Consider the following 9,597-nt stretch of genomic DNA (forward strand, 5'->3'; position numbering starts at 1 on the left):
ATTAGTTAATCTTAGTTATAAACAATCTCAATTTGTTAATCATCTTAGCATTGAATAATAACCATAGCATTTTTGCATAAGTGCATTGATTAAAATTAACCTAAACCGGTCTCTGTAGGAACGAACTAGAAATAATTCTATATTACTTGCGATCGCATATACTTGCGTGAATATTAGCGCATGTTTTCATTCTAAAAGGTTTTTGGCGCCGCTGCCGGGGACTCGATGTTAATTTTTAGTTTATGTGTTTGTTATTAGTGGTCATTAAAGTTCATTGACTCGGACATTGTTACTTACTTATTTGCTTATCGTGTTTCAGGTACTCTAGCGAGCGTGTATTCATACGTGTTCTCGGTCTCGTAAGAGAACACTGGATCAAGCTGAGGAAGAAGTTGTAGTAGCTAAGGAATTTTTTGAAGAAATTCTTATCGAGGAGAAAGTTGAAGAAGAAGCTCTTATTGCAATGGGAGAACCAGAAGCGAATACGAAGGCTTTGATGGATTACTCTCAACTGAAGATTAATGATATTCAGTGTAGCATTGTCCGACTAGCCATCTCGGCTAACACCTTTGAGATCAAGCCGAGCACGATTCAGATGATACAGAACTTAGTTCAGTTTGGGGGTTCTCCGACAGAAGACCTCAACATGCACATCAGAGATTTCATCCAGATTTATGATACTTTCAAGTTTAATGGAGTTTTTGAAGATGCTATTAAATTGAGGCTTTTCTCATTCTCTCTGCGGGATAAAGCTAAGTGTTGGTTACATTCTCTACCACCAGGGTATATCAACAAATGGGATGATCTTGCTCAAAAATTTCCAACTAAATTCTTTCCTATGGCGAAGACTACTGCAATCAGAAATGCACCTACTCAATTTACTCTGCAATCTGAAGAATCGTTATGTGAGGCTTGGGATCGCTACAAAGAGATGCTTAGAAAGTATCCTCACCATGGGATGCCTGACTGGATGATCATTAACTACTTTTATAATGGATTGGGTGCTACTTCTAGACCCATGCTTGATGCATCATTAGGAGGAGCCTTATGGGCTAAAAGCTATGATGAAGCTTGTGAATTGATTGAGCTGATGGATGCCAATAAATACCAGAACCCAAATCAGAGACTACCTCAAGGTAAGGTAGCAGGAATTCTGGAGGTAGATGCAGCTACTGCTATAGCTGCTCAACTTAAGGCTTTGACGACGAAGGTGGATTCTTTGGCTAATTTTGGAGTTAATCAGATCACTAATGTCTGTGAGCTTTGTGCTGGTACCCATGAGACAGAGCAGTGTGCTATTTATAGTGAATCATCTCAGTTTGTGAGAAACATTCAAAGGTCGCAGCAGCCTGTTCCATCCACCTATCATCCCAACAACCGTAATCATCCTAACTTCAACTGGAGCAATACTCAGAATGCGGTTCAGCAGCCTTATCACCAGTATGTAGCAAATCAATACAACCCTCCTGGTTTTTAGCAACTGTAATATGCACCAAGACAACAACTCCAGCTGCAACAATCTAATGAAAAATCTGAACTAGAGGAGTTGAGGCTCATGCGCAAGAGCCAAGCGGTTTCTATCAAGAACTTGGAGAATCAAATTGGGCAAATTTCCAACACTTTGCTAAATTGTCAACCTGGTACACTCCCTAGTGACACTAAAGTGCCAGGAAAAAGGGAAGCTAAGGAGCAGGTTAAGGAAATTACATTGAGGTCTGGGAAGGTTGCAAATCCTGAAAAATCTCAAGTTTCGAAAGAAGAAGCTGTGGCTGAAGAAGAAGTGCAGAAGGAAGAAGAAGTGGAACCAAGGAAGACTACTGTGGAACATACTCCTCTTGAGGGTAATACAGGGGAGAAACAGATCTATCCTCCACCTCCTTTTCTCAAGCGGCTGCAGAAGAAAAAGCTGGATAAGCAGTTTGAGAAATTTCTGGAGGTGTTCAAGAAACTTCATATCAATATACCTTTCGCTGAAGCTCTTGCACATATGCCTAGTTATGCGAAGTTTATGAAAGGTATTCTCTCTCGGAAAGTGAAGCTTGATGACTTAAAGACAGTTGCTCTCACGGAGGAATGCAGTGTTGTGCTGCAACAAAAGTTGCCTCCGAAGCTTAAAGATCCTGGAAGCTTCACTATTCCTTGTACCATCGGAAAAGTGTCATTTGACAAATGCTTATGTGACTTGGGATCTAGCATCAATATGACGCCCTTGTCAATATTCAAGAAGTTGGACTTATGTAATCCAAAGCCTACTTATATGACCTTGTAGTTGGCCGATCGTTCTATTACATATCTACGAGGCATTGTGGAGGATGTCTTGGTCAAGGTGGATAAACTCATCTTTCCTACTGATTTTGTAATTCTTAATTTCGAGGAGGATAAGAAGGTTCCCATAATCTTGGGAAGGCCATTCTTGGCTACTGGCCACACCTTGGTAGATGTGCGGAAGGGTGACCTGACCATACAAGTACTGGATTAGGATGTGACTTTCAATGTATTCAATGCCATAAAATTTCCTACTAAAAATGAGGAGTGCTTAAAAGTGGAGTTGGTCGATTCTGTGGTTACTTCGGAACTTGATCAACTGCTAAGGTCTGATGCCTTGGAGAAGGCCTTGTTGGGGAATTCAGATAGTGAAGATGATGAAGGTGATGAACAGTTGTAGTATTTGAATGCTTCTTCTTGGAAGCGAAGGCTAGATATGCCTTCTAAATCTCTTGAATTGGAGGAGTTGAACAAATCTCCAAAGCGCTTCAAGCCATCTATTGAGGAAGCTCCTACACTTGAGCTTAAACTATTTCCTGAACAGTTAAGGTATGCTTTTTAGGTGATGCATCTACTTTTCCTGTTATTATTGCATCTGACCTTTCAGGTAGTGATGAGGAAAAGCTCTTAAGAATTCTGACAGAGTTCAAGTTGGCAATTGGATGGACTATAGCAGATATCAAGGGAATCAGCCCATCTTATTGTATGCATAAAATTCTGCTAGAGGAAGGTAGCAAGCCTATTGTTGAGAAACAAAGAAGGCTTAATCCGATCATGAAAGAAGTTTTAAAGAAAGAAATCCTCAAATGGTTAGATGCGGGGATCATCTATCCCATTTCTGACAGTTCTTGGGGGAGTCCAGTGCAGTATGTACCGAAGAAAGGAGGTATCACCGTTGTTGCTAATGAAAAGACTGAGCTCATTTCTACTCGAACAGTCACGGGGTGGAGAGTTTGCATGGATTATACGAAGCTGAACAAGGCCACAAGGAAGGATCACTTCCCTCTTCCGTTTATTGATCAGATGCTTGACAAATTGGCTGGGCATGGGTACTACTGTCTTCTGGATGGCTATTCAGGTTATAATCAGATTTGTATTGCTCCAGAATATCAGGAAAAGACTACCTTCACTTGTCTGTTTAGTACTTTTGCCTTCAGAAGAGTTTCTTTTGGGTTGTGTGGTGCACCTTCCACATTTCAGAGATACATGATGGCTATCTTCTCTGACATGATTGGTCAGAATGTGGAGGTGTTCATGGATGATTTCTTTGTGTTCGGTGATTCTTTTTGACGAGTGCTTGCAGAATCTTGGCGCCGTTCTTAAAAGGTGTGTTGAGACCAATCTGGTTCTCAACTGGGAAAAATGTCATTTTATGGTGCGACAGGGCATTATCCTTGGGCACAAGGTCTCTAGTAAAGGTCTTGAAGTGGACAAAACTAAGGTGGGGGTTAATGGGGCCATTTGTCATCTTGTAAAAATCAGTATATCTTGTTGGCGGTTGATTATGTTTTGAAATGGGTGGAAGTCAAGGCTTTGTCCACAAATGGTATGAAGGTAGTGCTGAGTTTTCTTCATAAGCAGATAGTCATAAGATTTGGGACTCCAAGAGTCATAATCAACGATGAGGGATCACATTTTTGTAATTATAAGTTTACTGCTATAATGCAGAGATAAAATGTGAATTATCGCATTGCTACAACCTACCATCCTCAGACTAATGGTCAAGCTGAGGTATCTAATAGAGAGATCAAGCATATTTTATAGAATGTTGTGTGTCCATCAAGGAAGGATTGGTCTTTGAAGCTAGATGAAGCTGTGTGGGCGTATCGAACATCATACAAGACTCTGATTGGTATGTCACCATTTCAGTTGGTTTATGGTAAGGGGTCTCATTTGCATGTGGAGCTCGAGCATAAAGAGTATTGGACTTTGAAGAAGTTGAACCTTGATATGGATGCAGCTGGTAAGAAAAAAATGCTTCAATTGAATGAACTCGACGAGTTTCAGCTTCAAGCGTATGAGAACAACAAAATGTATAAGGAAAAAGTCAAGAGGTGGCACTATAGGGGTCTGGTGCTCAGCTCATTTGTGCCGGGATAATAAGTTCTTTCATTTAACTCCCGTCTCCGTCTTTTTCCTGGAAAGTTGAAGTCGAGGTGGTGAGGGCCGTTTGTTATCAAAATTGTGTTTCTAGATGGAGCGGTGGAGATTTTTGAGAATGATCCAAGCCAAGCATTCAAGGTGAATGGACAGAGGTTGAAGCATTACTGTGGGGAATGGACAAAACAGGAGGTGGTTAGTGCCGTTTTATTGTCCACTTGATCTCGGGATTCTACATCAAGCTAACGACGTAAACCAAGCGCTTCTTATAAGGCAACCGAAGTTTGTTGTACATTAGTAGATAGAGGAAGAAGAAGAAAACAAGGAGAAAAATACAAAAAAATCAGAAAAAGAAAAAATTCAGTACCAACTACAGTAGCACAACGCACCCGCACTGAGGAGCGGGGCAGCCGCGCTGAAACTCCAGTAGCACGGCGTGCCTGCGCGGGCATGGGTGGCGGTTGTGCTGGTTTTCCAGTAGCACGGCGTGCCAGCGCTGCCAGGCGGGGCGGCCGCGCTAGTTCTTTGGACTTGAAAAAAGCGAATAAAGCAGAAAAATGGGAATTTGAACACCAATTAAATTCCCAACAAAATTTTACTCTCCCACTTCCATATTTCCCTCTCCAAATCAATTTCAATCACCCCTATTACTCCCATTACTCCCATAATCAATTCCCACATCTTTTCCATAACTAATTCTCTACCGAATTCCTATAGATACACACACTTATACACAAACCATCACTTCTCAAATTCTCAAACACACAAATCTCTCTTATACACTTCTATTCTCTTAACTTATTCACTTTCAATGGCACCCAAAAGACAACGAACCCAAGTTAGAAGCAGCACCACTGATTCTTCGAGTATGGGTGGTGTGAGGCCAATGTTTTCAACTCCGAAGGCTGATGTGGAGTATGCAAGGCTACTTTCGAAGCCCATAGCCAAGGAGTGAGGTTTTCTACCATCGGAAAAGGATGGTAAGCTGGTGGAGATGATTGTGGAAATGGGGTGGATTTATTTTTGTGAGGCACCCGTTGCGGTACCTATGAGTGTGGTTTACGAGTTCTACGTGAATGCAAAGGCAGAGAAGAACAGATTTTCTATGGTGATGGGGTTGACTGTTGAGTATAGTACTGAGGTGATTAGGAGGGTGATTGAGCACCCCGAGAAGAGGCCTGATCAGGATAACTGGAATGAGAAGATGGGGGAGGATTTTAACTTGGATTTGATCGTTGCTACACTGTGTGTGCCTGAGACTCACTGGAAGTTCACGAAGGGTACGAACGAGTATGCCACTTTCCCTGCCTCATGCATGAACAGGTTTGCACGTGCATGGAATTTCTTTTATTTGTGCCAACATCATGCCATCTTCTCACGTGCATGATGTTACTGTGGAGCGTGCATTGTTATTGTGGGGGATTCTTCAGGGAGATTATGTGGATCTCGGGTTGGTGATTCATAAGGGTATCTTGAGGTTTCTGCGAGGCAGTACTACGGGTTCTATTTCCTATGCGCCCATTATGACGAAGCTGTGTGTGGCGATTGGAGTTCATTGGCCCGCACACGAGCAACTACAGCTTTTGAGTGCCCCGATTAATAGTTTGACACTGTTGAGTATACAGGAGTGGTACAGTAGTAAGCCTGATATGAAGGGACTTGGCTATTCTTATGTCCATTTTCCAGGTGGACGCCCAACACCTTAGGCATATGCTGGTGGGATGACTCAGGTGAGCAGAGCATCTTGGAGAGCTGAGTTGGGTGAGGCTGGTCCTTCACAGTCGCAGCAGCAACAGCAGGAGGAAGCACAGGGCAGTGCTGGTTTGAGTTCAGCGTAGTATAAGCGCTTAATGAGGAGGATGGATGCGATGCATGACATCCATAGTCGGTTAGTACAGGACCTTACCCAGGCTTTGGGGACTGCATTCAGAGTTACAGGAGTTGATATCCAGTGGCCAGTATTCGGTGATGACTGTGTACCCGCCTCCAAAAACTCTTGACACACCACCCCATGAGGGTGATGACCCTGATTCTGAGTAGGTATGCCTGTTTCCTTACTATTACCTTCACTGAGGACAGTGAATAATTTAAGTTTGGGGGTAGTAGTTAAGGAATATATGTTTGTGTGTGTCTCATATAGTTTGCATATTCATGATAGTATAGTTCATATAATTGCATAATTGCCATGTAAAAATTATATATTTGTGTGTGTCTCATGTAGTTTGAGTTTGCATATTCATGATAGTGTAGTTCATATAGTTGCATAAATGTCATGTAGTAGTTTTTTCTAATTTTGCATGTTAGTATATTACATATAGTTCATGCATTTGCATTATAATATGATCCCTTAGTTTACTTTTCCAACTGATTTGTGATATTGATGCTAGTGTGGTGATGTCGTATTTAGGAATGTTAAGTCTTATCAAGTTGATTTGCATGCTAGAAGCAATAAATTTCACTAAGTCTTATAGGTTGCTTGAGTGCTAGATCATGATCATGTTTTATTTATTTGTCGAGGTTTAATCGCATGTTTATATTTAAAATTTAGGATATTCTCTTAATAATAAAATAACATGGATATTTAAAAATTGAAAAAAATAATTTGGATTTCATTGCTAATTGTTGTGGCTAGGTGTCAAATGGCTAGTAGCTGACTTATTTTATATGAGTAGTCTAGGGTTGAACGAGATGGAGCGAAACGCACTCGTTCAGAAATCATGAAAAAAAATTGAAAATAAAAGAAAAAAAAGAAAAAAATGTATTATGCATAATTGATCATGAGTGGGCTATTTAATACTCGAGTTATTAAGTTCTTATGGGACTTTGTGCCTAGTGACCTAAGAATTTTATAGTCTGGGATCCACTAACCTAACGCCCGCTACATGGGTATTATTGTATAAGTCTTTTGTGGACCTCACTCATTACACCGTCAAATAAGCATATATGTGTGTTATGTGTTTCAATAAAAGCATGAATCTGTGTATAACTCCGATATAAAAATTGAAGTGTTATAAGTCATTTTGAGTTTAGCTTTTATTCTATTTATAACCTTGTGATTGCCTTGATGAGTAGTGAGTCATAATTATTGATCTAGTGGCGATAGTATATCTGTTAAGCACTTACACACACGCACACAAGCGCGCGGCCGCGCCAGGTCATGATGAAAGAGTCCTGTTTCTCATATAATTCTGATTTCCGGGCTTATAATCTGCATGGCCTGCTATATAATGACAACTTAAGATCATTTTTAAAAAGAGGAGACATAACAGATCTTAAGGAGAGATCGACGAGAAGACCTATAGCACAATTCAATGAAGGAGAAGAAAACCTAGTTTATTCTTGTGATTCTTTATTCTAAGTTGTAGTCTTGAATGCTCATTTCTTGTTTATTGAACCTATACTCTTGTTACGTACTTGGTTTATTATTTATTCAGTATAAAGACTACGTTTAATATACCATGCTTTCATCGGAACCCACATTGATGATGAGTCATATTATGGGATAATCGTTATCGTGGGGTTCTAACGGATTTACTTATGGATTTATTTAATTAATATGTTTTGATATCTTAGTGTATGGTGATTGTATGATAACCTAGTATTGGTTGTGATGATTCATCTTATGAGCGTCACGAACTTATAAGATAGCGTGTTAATCTCTATTGAAGCGAAAGTGAAAATAGGGGTTTAGAACTTGCCATGCTTGCATAGGTTCATGTATTTGATATGCATGATTCGTAGGTAATTTTAACCATCTTACTTTCCCTATATAATTAGGATGGATAACTTGTGCATTAAACCGTTATGTTGTCAAATTCTATAGACATATAGGGTCTCAATATAATTGGTGTCTATTCAGCTTCTATCTCTTTTGTGGATATCTGGTAGTAGGGTATTCGTACAACAAAAGTTGGCATTTACTAGTTTCGTGTTATCTGATTAGTATCATCACCATTGCATGCTAAGGGTAAGAACAAAAAGGCTATTTAATGAAGTAGTAATGAAGCTAGAATCCCATATTTGTGTCATATAGTAATCAATCCCTTTTAATCTCTTAGTTAATGTTCTTTTGTATAATCTCTTAGTTAATCTTAGTTTAAAACAATCTCAATTTGTTAATTGTCTTAACATTGAATAATAACCATACCATTGTTGCATAAGTGCATAGATTGAAATTAACCTAAACCGGTCTTTTGTGGGAACAAACTAGAAATAATTCTATATTACTTACGATCGCGTATACTTGTGTGAATATTAGCGCGTGTTTTTGTCCTAACAGTCATCACCATTGCATGATAAGGTTAAGAATAAAAAGGCTATTGAATGAATTAGTAATGAAGTTAGAATCCCATGTTTATGTTATATAAGTAAATCAACTTTTTAATCTCTTAGTTAATTACATGTTAGTTAATAATCTTAGTAATAAACAAAACCAATTTGTTATTCGTCTTAGCATTGGATAAGAACAATATCATTGTTGCATAAGTACATTAATTGAAAATAACCTAAAAGAGTCTCTGTGGGAATGAACTAGAAATAATTCTATATTACTTGCAAACGCGTATACTTGCATGAATATTAGCGTGTGTTTTCGTCCTAACAAGTTTTTGGCGCCGCTGTTGGGGACTCGTGGTTATTTTTAGTTTATGTGCTTGACATCAGTGTTTGTTAAAGTTCATTGACTAGGATATATTACTTATTTGTTTGTTGCTTTTTCAGGTACTCTAGAGAGCGTGTATGCGAACGCGTTCTCAACTTCGAAAGAGAACACTGGAAAAAGAATAAGAGGAAGTTCTAGAAGAGGTCTTAGTTAAGAAAGTTGAAGAAGAAGCTCTTGTTGTAACGGGTGAACGAGAAGTGAATACAAAGGCTTTGATGGACTATTCTCAACCAAAGATTAATGATATTCAGTCTAGCATTGTCCGACCAGCCATCGCGGCTAACACTTTAGAAATTAAAGCTACCATGGTTCAGATGGTGCAGAACTCAGTTCAGTTTGGGGGTTCTCCGACAGAAGACCCGAATATGCATATTAGGGATTTTATCGAGATCTGCGACACTTTCAAATTAAACAATGTGTCTGAAAATGCTATTAAGCTAAGGCTTTTCTCATTCTCTTTCAGGGATAAAGCTAAGTGTTGGTTGTATTCTCTATCACCAGGCTCTATCATCAAATGGGAAGATCTTACATAAAGGTTTCTTACAAAGTTCTTTCCGATGGCGAAGACAGCT

At 39.4% G+C, this 9,597-nt stretch overlaps 1 non-coding gene across 1 annotated transcript; it reads right to left on the minus strand.

The window, feature by feature from the left end:
• Window positions 1–853: 853 nt before the first annotated feature.
• LOC141681640 (small nucleolar RNA R71) lies at window positions 854–960 on the minus strand. The gene has a single exon (XR_012559066.1). It is a non-coding gene; the product is annotated as a small nucleolar RNA R71 (small nucleolar RNA).
• Between the last annotated feature and the right edge of the window lie 8,637 nt (window positions 961–9,597).

Source organism: Apium graveolens, chromosome 8 (genome assembly GCF_009905375.1).
Source record: "Apium graveolens cultivar Ventura chromosome 8, ASM990537v1, whole genome shotgun sequence".
NCBI lineage: Eukaryota > Viridiplantae > Streptophyta > Magnoliopsida > Apiales > Apiaceae > Apium > Apium graveolens.